The sequence below is a fragment of the Vigna angularis genome, chromosome 1 (genome assembly GCF_016808095.1).
Source record: "Vigna angularis cultivar LongXiaoDou No.4 chromosome 1, ASM1680809v1, whole genome shotgun sequence".
In the NCBI taxonomy this organism is placed as follows: domain Eukaryota; kingdom Viridiplantae; phylum Streptophyta; class Magnoliopsida; order Fabales; family Fabaceae; genus Vigna; species Vigna angularis.
Window position 1 is genome coordinate 51,129,522 of NC_068970.1, and position 13,757 is coordinate 51,143,278.

The following is a 13,757-nucleotide window of genomic DNA, read 5'->3' on the forward strand; positions in this document are numbered from 1 at the left end:
AAATTAATTATTTTACTATTTTACCCTTTAACAGACACATTTTTAAAAATTAAATGTTCTTTTTTCTCTATTGGATATTTTTTAAAAAAAAATTATGTGACCGACCCAATTTTTCCTACTATAAAAATATTTAGCAATTTCCTTCATTTTTTATATCAAAATATATAAATATTAAAGCTAAAAGATATAAAGATTCACATTTAGTACCGTCTTTCTCATAACAAAAGGGAATTTTTAAAATATTTTAAACATATAAGATTAATACAAAATATTTCTTTAATATATGTGTTTATATCTATGATGTTCATCTGGCAGTCTCAATGTTGCTCTCTATTACCTATAACACTCTTTTCTAATGCGATCGTAACATGAAGACAAACACATTAAAGATCCAAAAATAAGGATATGCTAGAATTTCAAAATTAGAACAAAAATTCTTTATTATTTTTAAAATTAGAACGAATATTTTTCATTATTTTTAAAACTAAACAAAAATTATTAATTATTTTTAAAGTTAAAAGAAAAAATCTTTATTATTTTTAAAATTGGAAAGAAAATTCTTTATTATTTTTTAAATTAGAAAAAAAAACACTTTATTAATTTTAAAATTAGAAGGAAAATTGTTCATTATTTTTAAAATAAGAAATAAAATTATTCATTATTTTTAAAATTTGAACGAAAATCATTCATTATTTTTAAAATTAAAATAAAAAATTTTCATTACTTTTAAAATTAATTCTCCATTATTTTTAAAATTAGAAGAAAAAAACTTTTTAAATTTAGAAGGAACTTTCTTCATTAGTTTTAAAATTATAAGAAAATTCTTGGTTATTTTTAACCAACTCTAACCTAATTTTTTACATGTAGAAAAAATCAAGTATAAATCTACTAATTATATTAATTGGTTTAAAAATAATGATAAAAATATTTAATAAAAATGTGAATTTTAATAAATATTAAATTTAGTCTCAATTTAAAGATGAAAAAAATTGGAACTGAATTAAACAAAATTAACAAAAGAAACTAAACTAAAAAAAATTAACAAAACTTGAGATTAAATTAAATATAGGATAATAATACTTTGACAACATTTTAACATTATTTATGTGTCATTCTGTGATTGGTTCAAAATTACTCCATAATCAATAATAATAATCATAAACATCAACATGAACCAATCACACAATGACAAGTAGATGATATTAAAATATTATAGAAAAATGTTGTCAAAGTATCATTATCCTTAAATATAAGATACATAACACTAATACTAACATGTAATATTAATACTAACTTGACACATGACATTTACATTGACATGTGGCACATACATTGTCATGTAGTACTTACATTGTCTCTTGACGTAATGTTGACTTGACATGTGTCCATTTTTTTAAATTTAAAAAATTAAAAAATTAAAAAAAGTTTTAAAAAGTTAAATAAAATAAAAAACTAACATGTAACCCGTGTTATTCATCTTTAATTAATGATTTAGAGAGAGTCATAAGAAGAATTGAATTGAATATAAGTTACCAAAATTTAAATCACATAAAAATAAGTCTTACACAAATAGATACAAACAGGGATAAAAAAGTATTAAGTGTAGTTTTTATTTTTAAATTAAATTATTTTTATTTTACCTTTTAACTAACACATTTTTAATTTTAATTATTTATTTTTCAATTTTACAATTTAATTTAACTATTTTCTTAGTCTAAAATAGTTATCTATAACAGAAGCATTTCTACAAAATAAATAAAATTTATTTGCCATAAAAATATAAATTTTATTTACATATTGTAACATCCCAAAAATACAGTAATTACCATAATCCATAATTAATTACAATTAACAGTAAATCAATGCAGTTTTTCCATATAAAAAAAACGAGTTCGAAAGTCGAACGGCTTGAATACAGAATTAACGCGCACGAAACGGAAACAGGGTGATTCTAGAACGAATGGTTTTACAAAATAATGAACCGAACGTTAAAATAAAAGCTAATCATCTACACTCCTATCATTAACGAGCGCTCTAGGGCTCGACCTTGACTTCCACCTCGACAAGATTGGCATCTTCCAAATTTTCTTCTTCTAGCACTTCTTCAAGTGACGCACCTCCATCTGCTCACATCCACACGGATGATCATTGCAAAGACAGGACGAACGTACATAGACAATAGACAACACAAGGAAAAACGAAAGGGTAAGCTTAAGTAATTTAATTCATACGTCAACACATTCACTAACATTTCAATTCATTCAAACACATAACTCAACATATAACATCATCCAACATATTCATATATATATATATTAGACCGACCGTCCGGACTGTATGAATCTGTGTAGTTACAAGCGTCCTTGCACCCGAGTGGTGTAGTAACTGGCATACACTCAACAGCTGCCACTCGAGGTTAGTCCGTTCTTACGCCGCCCATGTTAACTTATGGACTAAGGACCTCCTGCCGTTCCCACACATGACTACCCTCCTCTACATGAAGATGAGTATCATGGAACATCAGGATGGACAGCGAGTCCTAACTTATCCACAGTCATACTTTACCAAATTTAATATTTAACATATCTGATACGTTCCTCCTTGGAACGCTCGTTCAAATTCCATAATCGTATAATCATTTAATATAGTGTTCACACTGTAATTTCTTATAAATTATCATCATTCTCATCTTTAGATTTAAGAGTATAAAAAGACGAACGTTCCGTCCTTTGAAGGATTAGGACGAACGTCCAAATAAGGCACTGGATGGACGAACGTGACTATCTATTTGGTCAGTTAAATGAACTGACTCAATTGAAGGTGTAATGATACTTAGAAAAATTTCATAATAAAGATCTTGGACCAGATTTAATATAAGAAGGATGGTCAATAATACTTAGAAATTTTCTTTGAAGAAGTTTGCATATGAAAGACTGATACTAGTATTTGAACGAACGTAAGAAGATGAAAATTTTAATACTTGAACGAACGCTATTTTATCCAAGTGATTATTCAATATTACGAGCGCTTGGTATGTGACCGAACACCGATTATGACGAACGCTAGGTAGATGACCGAGCATCAATTATGATGAACGCTTGGTATAAGACCGAGCGCTATTTAGGACGAACGCTTGGTATAAGACCGAACGTTACTTATTTCAGTTTTATTCAATTTAAGGTGTACGACATCTCTATGCTGAGCCGAACGCTCAAACATAGTAATTCGAAATAAGGACGCTCGTTCTCAATTCGAATTCTTCCCAAATGAAAGAATTTTACTCTAAGTAATTTTCAGGGAAACCGATCGGTATAAGACCGTACGATGACGAGCGTAATTTATCATAGGGAATTTATCATATCCAGATTTTCAACTAAGTTAACTCAACCTTTCTCATGTGATTCTTACTTTGAAGATTCATATCCATTATCAATTCTCATACTATACAGATTTCATTATATTAATAAATCAGACTATACTATAATCATACACCTTTCATACATATCCAAATCAACATGCATTTCAAACAACAGAAAACATATTCAATATCAGTGATCGTTCATAACAGCTAAATCGGCATATTTTTCATACATCCAAGTCAAATCATACAACATGCAAGTATAAATTAAATATATAAGCTTCCCTTACCCGGATCAGTATGCGAACGTCCTAAAGCAAGGGTATGGTGCGTCCTCTAACAGCGTTCTACCCTCAGTTTTACTAAACACTTTCACTTGATCTAAACACCAAAATCAGAGATGACTCAGATATAATCCATGCATGAACCCAGAACTTAGTTTCGCATGAAACCCTAATGGACGAACTACTAGAGAAGAGGACTTACCAGCTTAGATTCTAATTCTATTCGGTCCAAAATAACGTCCGCGTCTCCGGGAACGTTCCTACGGTTCAGAAATGTGATCGGAGGAGAGGCGTGAGATCTACAGTAGAGAGAAGTTGAAGGTTTTTAGAGAGAAGCGGGAGAAAACGAAAGGTTTGTTAGCAAAATGATGAAGACGAAGTTTTGATGATGTCCAAATCAAGTCAAGAACAATCAAGAATGATCTTTGTAGACTTGAAATATTGTGGAATAATTGTATGAACATAGGAAAATTAGTAGTTTCATGTATGTATTCAAAAGTGATGTAAAAATCAATCATAAGCAAAATTCTGTGCAGTGTTAATCGATTAACAGAGGGTGCTAATCGATTAACGTTAATCGATTAACAAGGGCTGTTAATCGATTGTTCCAGAGAGCCATGGAGAAGCCCAGCAGTGCAGTGCTAATCGATTAACAGAGGGTGTTAATCGATTAGCGTTAATCGATTAACAAGGGCTGTTAATCGATTAACAAGGTGAACGTTTGAAAAACTAGCCGTTTTTAGAGCCGTTGAAGTATCCGTTGGGTTGTTAATCGATTAACCACTGTAGCTAATCGATTAACACAGTCAGAAAGTCTAAAAGCGAAAATGGAGGAGCCTTTGGATGAGTCTATAAATAGACTCTCATTTTCTCTCAAGAAGAACTCTTCCCTTGTGCAAAAATCTCTGAACTCTTGTGAGAACTCTGTGAAATTGCTGAAGCTAAGGAAACTCTTGTCTGCAAAGTCCTGAAGTGGTACTGCGGTGACAGAGGAATAGCTTGATCATCCTTGGTGTGTCTGAGGAAGTGTCTGGAAGAGAATCATCCTTCGTGAAGCATTCGAAGGAGGTGATCATCCTTTGTGAAGATTCAAAGGAGGTGTAAGTTCATCTCTTGTGGTTTCAAGAGAGGTGGTAATTTCTAAACTTTTACAAATTGTTTTTCTGTGTGACTAATATTTGTAATAGTTTTGTGATAGTGAAAAAGGTTTATCTTGTTTCAGATAAGCGACTGGACGTAGGATCTTAGTGATCTGAACCAGGATAAAATACCTGTGTAATTTTTCTCTTTCCCTTACTCCTTTATTTACGTTTAATTATCTGCTTAGTAAGAAATTAAGAGAAAAATATTAAAAAGGGATAATATTTGAATATAACCAATTCACCCCCCCTCTTGGTTTGTTCCCACGCTAACCATTCCGCTGCAGCCGCTCTGACAATTGGTATCAGAGCTTGCTTTGATAGTCATTCAAATGGCAGGATCACATCAAACCTTTGCAGAGGGTGCATCAATCAATAGACCACCACTATTCACAGGTGAGAACTATGCATTCTGGAAGGTAAGAATGCAAATATTTATGGAATCTATTGATATAGATATTTGGGATGCTGTTGTATCTGGTCCTTTTGTTCCAATTAACAATATGCAGGAACCAAAGCCCCGTGACCAATGAACTGCTGAAGATAAGAGAAAATTTGGTAATGATGTAAAAGCTCGTAATATTATTTCATCTGCTCTAACTGTTGACGAGTTTTACAGGATTTCTATTTGTAAAACTGCACAAGATATGTGGGAAGTACTTAGAGTAACCCATGAAGGTACAGATGATGTAAAGAGAGCTAGAAAGAATACCTTAATCCAGGAATACGAGATGTTCAGAATGAAGCAAGGGGAAACAATAGTTGATGTTCAAAAACGCTTCACCAACATTGTTAATCATCTCATTGGACTGGGTAAGTCATTTGATACTGATGAACTTAACATTAAAATCTTGAAATCTTTAGACAGGTCTTGGCAACCAAAAGTGACTGCAATTTCTGAGTCACAAAATCTCAACACAATGACCATGGCTGCATTATTTGGAAAATTGAGGGAACATGAACTAGATCTTGGAAGACTTGATGAAGAAGAAGCAAAAGCCAAAAACAACAAGAAGAGTTTGGCATTAAAGTCGGAAGTCGAAAGAAGCAAAGGTAAATCAGAAGATGAAGACTCAGACGAAGAAGAAAATTTAAGTCTTATGATCAAAAGGTTAAACAGGTTCATGAAGTCTAAAGGTAAAGGAAGATTTAGATACGAAAAGAAAGATAATCAAGCATCTTCCTCAAATTACCGATGCTATGGCTGTGGAGAAAAGGGGCATCTAAAAGCAGACTGTCCAAATCAAAAGAAGGGTGAAGACAAGAAGGAGAAAAGATTCTTCAAGAAAAAGAAGGCCTACATTGCCTGGGAAGACGACAATGAGACCATTTCAGATTCAAGCGACTCAGATGAAGAAGCAAACATCTGTTTGATGGCAGATGATGATAACGTCAGCCAAGTAAGTAGTTCACACTATTCTGATAATGATAGTCATATGGATGAAGATGAACTGCATGATACTTATGCTGCTTTATTAGTAGAGTCTGAAAAATTAGATATAGCTCATAAGAAATTGAAAAAGGACTTCAAAAAGTTAAAATTGAATTTTGAAAATATTCTTGAAGAAAATGAAAATTTGAAAATTACTTCTGAAAACTTCTCTAAAATAAATGATAATTTGAAAACTGAATTTACAAATTTATCTGAAGAAAACAGAAGTTTGAAAAATAAATTTTTATATCAAGCGGAAGAAATTAGAAATTTAAAAGTAAAGTTTTATATTATGAAAAAGAAAAATATGTTGCTAAAAATGAATGTGAATCTTGCCTAAAATTCAAATATTTTTCTGAAAATACAACCACTGGAGAATGTAGTAAAACTAATGAAAATAAGGTTGTTAAAAATAAGTATGTTCCTAAAAATAAACATAATCATAGAACCCGTAGAACTTGGGTAGAAAAAGGAACAACTTATAGGAACACAAATGTTGCATCATGCTTTTATTGTATGAAAAAGGGTCATACATCTAATAAATGTAAAATTAAGCATTATGGTGTTCCAAGTGGAAGATATGCTTGGGTTGTAAAATGATTTTAATATTTTTAATCTAACCCAAAGGACCCATACAAAATAGTTGGGTACCTAAATAGCTTGTTCTTTTTATGTTGTAGGAATTATCAAAACCAAGGAAGTATATGTGGTGTCTTGATAGTGGATGTTCAAAACACATGACCGGAGATAAAAAGAAATTTACAAGCTTCCGGAAAAAGGAACGAGGCTTTGTCACCTATGGTGACAACAACAAAGGAAAAATCCTTGGAATAGGAGATATTGGAAGTGAAGATACCTTGATGATCAAAGACGTGCTATATGTGGAAGGATTAAAGCACAACTTAATTAGCATTAGTCAATTATGCGATAAAGGATTCAAGGTAACCTTCGAACAAAATTCTTGCATTATTTATAAAAATGATTCTTCTGAAATTCCTTTGAAAGGAATTAGGCATAACAATATTTATTTGATTGATTTAGAAAATGCATCAAATAGGGATATTTCATGTTTAGTAGTAAAAGAAGAAAATCCATGGTTATGGCATAAAAGAGCTGCACATATTCATATGCAACAATTGAATAAACTCATTTCTAAAGACTTAGTAATTGGTTTACCAAAACTAAAATATGTGAAAAATAAATTTTGTGATGCATGTCAAAAGGGAAAACAAGTGAAATCATCTTTCCATTCGAAAAATGTTGTTTCTAGTTTAAAACCCTTAGAACTTTTGCACATGGATTTATTTGGTCCCTCTAGGATAAAAAGTTTTGGAGGAAATTATTATGCTTTAGTTATTGTGGATGATTATTCAAGATATACTTGGACTTTCTTTCTTACTCTTAAAAGTGAAGCTTTCAAAGAATTTAAAAAGTTTGCAAATTTAGTTCAAAATGAAAAGGACTTGAAAATAAAGGCTATTAGAAGTGACCATGGAGGTGAATTTCAAAATGAATCTTTTGAAACTTTTTGTGAAGAATATGGCATTTCTCATAATTTTTCTGCACCTAGAACTCCTCAACAAAATGGAGTTGTAGAAAGAAAGAATAGATCCTTAGAGGAACTTGCTAGAACTATGTTAAATGAATATAGTGTTCCTAAACAATTTTGGGCTGATGCTGTGAGTACTGCATGTTATGTATTGAATAGAATGCTTATTAGACCAATTTTGAAATGTACTCCTTATGAACTTTTTAAAGGTAGAAAACCAAATGTTTCACATTTAAGAATTTTTGGATGCAAATGTTTTGTCTTAAATAATGGAAAACAAAATTTAGGAAAATTTGATTCCAAATCCGATGAAGCTATTTTTCTAGGATATTCTCTAACTAGCAAAGCTTATAGAGTTTTTAATCGGAAAACACTTGAAATAGAAGAATCTGTGCATGTTGTCTTTGATGAAATTGTGGACCTTGAGGTAAAACCTCTTGAGTCAGATGAATCAGATGCAGGTGAAAATGAAGACTTGCAAAAGACAACCAATGAAGAGAAAATGAACAATCCTCAAGATGATGAAGATCTAAACAAAATATGGCAACAACCTAGAGGATTATCATTGGACAACATCATTGGCGACATATCAAAAGGGGTAAACACTAGAAGAAATTTAGTAAATTTTTGTATGAATGTAGCTTTCATGTCGCAGATAGAACCTAAGAACATTAAGGAAGCTCTTCAAGATGAACAATGGTGTATAGCAATGCAAGAAGAACTCAACCAGTTTGAAAGAAATCAAGTTTGGGAATTGATTCCTAGAGAAGATACTCATCAAGTAATTGGAACAAAATGGGTATTTAGAAACAAACTGGATGAAGATGGAAACATCACCAAGAATAAAGCTAGGCTTGTGGCTCAAGGATATAGTCAAGAAGAAGGTATAGATTATGATGAGACATATGCTCCAGTTGCCAGGTTAGAGGCAATACGCCTACTTCTTGCTTATGCATCTATAATGAAATTTAAATTATTTCAAATGGATGTTAAAAGTGCATTTCTAAATGGTTTTATAAAAGAAGATGTGTATGTTGAACAACCACCCGGTTTTGAAGATTTTAAATTTCCAAACCACATCTATAAGTTAAAGAAAGCACTTTATGGTTTAAAACAAGCACCTAGATCTTGGTATGAAAGACTTAGCAATTTTCTTTTAGAAAATGATTTCAATAGAGGAAAAGTTGATTCCACTTTGTTTATTAAGAGAGTCGGAAAACATATTTTGATTATTCAAGTATATGTTGATGATATTATTTTTGGATCAACTAATAAATCTCTTTGTGAGGAATTTGCTAAGACTATGCAGGGTGAATTTGAAATGTCTATGATGGGAGAATTAACATTCTTCCTTGGTCTTCAAATTAAGCAAATGAAAGAAGGTACGTTCATTTCTCAAACTAAGTATTGTAGAGAAATTCTTAAGAAGTTTGAAATGGACAAAGCAAAGGAAGCATCTACTCCTATGGGAACCTCTTGCTATCTTGACAAAGATGAGTCAGGTAAAGAGGTAAATCAAACTAAATATAGATGTATGATAGGTTCTTTGCTATACCTCACTGCTAGTAGACCAGATATTATGCAAAGTGTTTGTGTGTGTGCTAGGTATCAATCTAGTCCTAGAGAATCTCACATTACAGCAGTTAAAAGAATATTGAAATATCTTAAGGGAACTGCATCATTTGGTTTATGGTATCCATCTGGAACGGAACCTAGTCTTGTAGGTTTTTCAGACACAGATTATGGAGGTTGTAAGATAGATAGGAAAAGCACTAGTGGAACATGTCATCTTCTAGGTAGTTCCTTAGTTTCTTGGCATTCTAAGAAACAAGCCTGTGTAGCCTTGTCTACCACTGAAGCTGAATATATTGCTGCGGGAAATTGTTGTGCACAAATTTTATGGATGAAACAGCAATTAGAAGATTATGACATTCACTTAGATCATATACCACTTAAGTGTGATAATACAAGTGCAATAAACCTTACAAAGAATCCCATAATGCACTCTAGAACCAAGCACATTGAGATTAGGCATCACTTTCTTAGAGATCATGTGCAAAAAGGAGATTGTGAAATAGAATATATTGATACCCAACATCAATTAGCTAATATTTTCACCAAAGCATTGCCTAAAGATAGATTTTATGAGCTTAGAAGAGACTTAGGAATATTAAAAATATCTTAAACTTGGACAAAGGGACAAATTTGCTGATTTTCGGAAATCAGCGTCTGTTAATCGATTAACACGTCCTGTTAATCGATTAACGTTAATCGATTAACACACCCTGTTAATCGATTAACAACGGTAACCTGCAGTAAATTCTGCAGAATCTAGCCGTTTGTAACGGCTATAAACGGTTATTTTCTCATTTTTGAACGTTGGAGAGTCATTTCTAAGCCTATTTAAACCCATTCTATCCCTCATTTTTACCCACTCACTTTACCCATCCTTCTCCAACTAAATTTTACTTCTTTTCTTTACTCAAATTCCATTATTTTGCTGTCCAATCTTTATTTCACACTCTCATGGCTGAACCATCAAGAAGAAGAAGAAGAAGAAGCTATGGATCGGAAAGCACACCTCTTGCACGTGGTCCAAACATTCATGGGTGGATTTCCGATGATGGAAAGCATGACGAATATCTACAAATGTGGAAAGAACGCAAGATTCTTCGTCAAAAATTTGTAGATCTCAATTAGTTCACCACACATCAATTTCAATTTTCTCAGCAATTGATTGAGCAAGGCGTCCAGCATCTAATGCAACTTCAAGGGCATTATTATCCAGATTTGGTAAGAGTATTCTACTACAATCTAAAATCCCAAAATGGTATTGTTTACACTCGTGTAAAAGGGATAGATATCATTCTGGATAATGACATTTGGACCAATGTTGCTCATCTTCCCATCTTAGAAAATACCATGCATGTGCCAAATGACTTTGGTGATTTTAACAAAATTTTGGCATATCGTTCGTTCATGCGCAACCCTCAACAACCTCTACCAAATAGGCGATATCTTCTTGTAGGAAATCTTAGAATGGAGGAAAGGGTTCTTCATTATCTTATTGTATGGTTGTTGTGTCCAAGAGGCTCAAACCTAGCCCAATGCTTTGAAATTGATCTCATGATCATGTCTGCCATTACTCAAAATATCAAAATCAATTGGGCAGATCTCATCTCCGACACTATTGTCCGGGCAAAGAGGTATGATAGAGGTCATCTTCCATATCCCCTCCTTATTTCCTTAATATGTGTGTATAAAGGAGTTGATGTTACCGGAGAGAAACATCTCTCCGTCTTACGAAATAATAAAATTGGGGAATCAGCTTTGCATCAAATGGGCTTTATACGACAAGGAAATCTGTTTGTCCGTACTGAAGATGATATTGCACCAGAAGATGATGCATCAGCTGAAGAAGATGAAGATATACCTATGCCTCATCCAACCAATGTTGCTGGACCATCCCATCCTCCCCAAGAATATAGTCTACAGAGTATATCTAGACAAATTGCAGATATGGCTTCTATGCAACAGTCACGGATGGATGATATGATGGCTTATCATGCTCTTAGATATGATGAAATTAATAATCATCTTAAGGAGATTGATGACAAATTGGCAAAACTCTATGTACCCGATAGCGATGATGAGCCCTAGGAAATTTATGTTTCTATGTTTTTATTAGTGTGTGCTCTTTATATTTCCTTGTATGCTTGCATCTTAATATTCAATAAAATGTATGTTGTCTTTTCTTATTCTTTCTATGCATCCATGCTTTTATTAAGGGGGAGTATAATTTCTAATCAAATTAGGGGGAGCACTTCTACATCACTTTTTAATAATGATCAAAAAGGGGGAGAAATATTTAAAGTCTTCAAATTATCTCTATGTTCACTAATGTTCACTAACAAATTATTTCTTCCTTAAGTTGTATTTCAAATACAGATTATTACCAAAAGCTTTAAAACAAGAAGGTTTTGATCATCATCAAAAAGGGGGAGATTGTTAGCAAAATGATGAAGACAAAGTTTTGATGATGTCCAAATCAAGTCAAGAACAATCAAGAATGATATTTGTAGACTTGAAATATTGTGGAATAATTGTATGAACATAGGAAAATTAGTAGTTTCATGTATGTATTCAAAAGTGATGTAAAAATCAATCATAAGCAAAATTCTGTGCAGTGTTAATCGATTAACAGAGGGTGTTAATCGATTAACGTTAATCGATTAACAAGGGCTGTTAATCGATTGTTCCAGAGAGCCATGGAGAAGCCCAGCAGTGCAGTGCTAATCGATTAACAGAGGGTGTTAATCGATTAGCGTTAATCGATTAACAAGGGCTGTTAATCGATTAACAAGGTGAACGTTTGAAAAACTAGCCGTTTTTAGAGCCGTTGAAGTATCCGTTGGGTTGTTAATCGATTAACCACTGTAGCTAATCGATTAACACAGTCAGAAAGTCTAAAAGCGAAAATGGAGGAGCCTTTGGATGAGTCTATAAATAGACTCTCATTTTCTCTCAAGAAGAACTCTTCCCTTGTGCAAAAATCTCTGAACTCTTGTGAGAACTCTGTGAAATTGCTGAAGCTAAGGAAACTCTTGTCTGCAAAGTCCTGAAGTGGTACTGCGGTGACAGAGGAATAGCTTGATCATCCTTGGTGTGTCTGAGGAAGTGTCTGGAAGAGAATCATCCTTCGTGAAGCATTCGAAGGAGGTGATCATCCTTTGTGAAGATTCAAAGGAGGTGTAAGTTCATCTCTTGTGGTTTCAAGAGAGGTGGTAATTTCTAAACTGTTACAAATTGTTTTTCTGTGTGACTAATATTTGTAATAGTTTTGTGATAGTGAAAAAGGTTTATCTTGTTTGAGATAAGCGACTGGACGTAGGATCTTAGTGATCTGAACCAGGATAAAATACCTGTGTAATTTTTCTCTTTCCCTTACCCCTTTATTTACGTTTAATTATCTGCTTAGTAAGAAATTAAGAGAAAAATATTAAAAAGGGATAATATTTGAATATAACCAATTCACCCCCCCTCTTGGTTTGTTCCCACGCTAACCATTCCGCTGCAGCCGCTCTGACAAGGTTGGGTTCAGAGGAAGAAGATGAGTGGTGCAGGTGAGAGAGAGTTTTTTTCAAAAACCCAGTTTTGTTAAACCCACGTTCGTTCGAATGAACGTCTCTCAAGCCGACACCTGCACACCCACTTCTGAATTGGAAGCTTCTCTCGCGACAGGTGGCGTGCGTGCATGCGGTGCAAAGTGCGCTTTTAATGTTTCAGTGGAGTGACGTGACGCGTCTTTCAGTGCAGTAGTGGGTTTTAATTACCCTGAGCAGTGACGTGGCGTGCGTATTAATGGTGATGTGACATATAATTTGCAGAGTTAATTTTCTGGATCTCACACGTATACTTTTATAATAATAATAATAATATTTTTCTTAGTAACCACTATACACATCTCATTATTCATACTACACCTATTTAATCATTTTTTAAATTTAATATTTTTAAAATTAAATAACTAAAATCTATATTTATTTAAATTATAAAAATTATTTATATTTACAAATAAATAAGATTATTTACCAAATGAATAAAAATATAATTAATTAAATAATGATAATTATTTTCTTTTATTTTTATAATTATTTACTATTTTTTTATTATTATAAAAAAATAAACCGGATATATTTTTACTAATAATTTTAATCAAAATTTGAAATAATAATAAATTTTAATTTTACATTCAAATTTAAAAAGGAAAAATATATTTAATCATTTAGTCCTGACATAAGTATACAGAGCAAATATTATGCTAGAATACATACTTTTATTTTTATACATATTTGTTTTAATTGAGTGTTGTTAAAAATTAAAAATATTTAAAAAAATGAGCTTCAAAATCTTGAGTTATCAGATAAGTCTGTGTGCAGAAATCATCTCTTGAACCTTAAAATTCTGAAAATTTTAAGAAAAATAACAGAAAAAG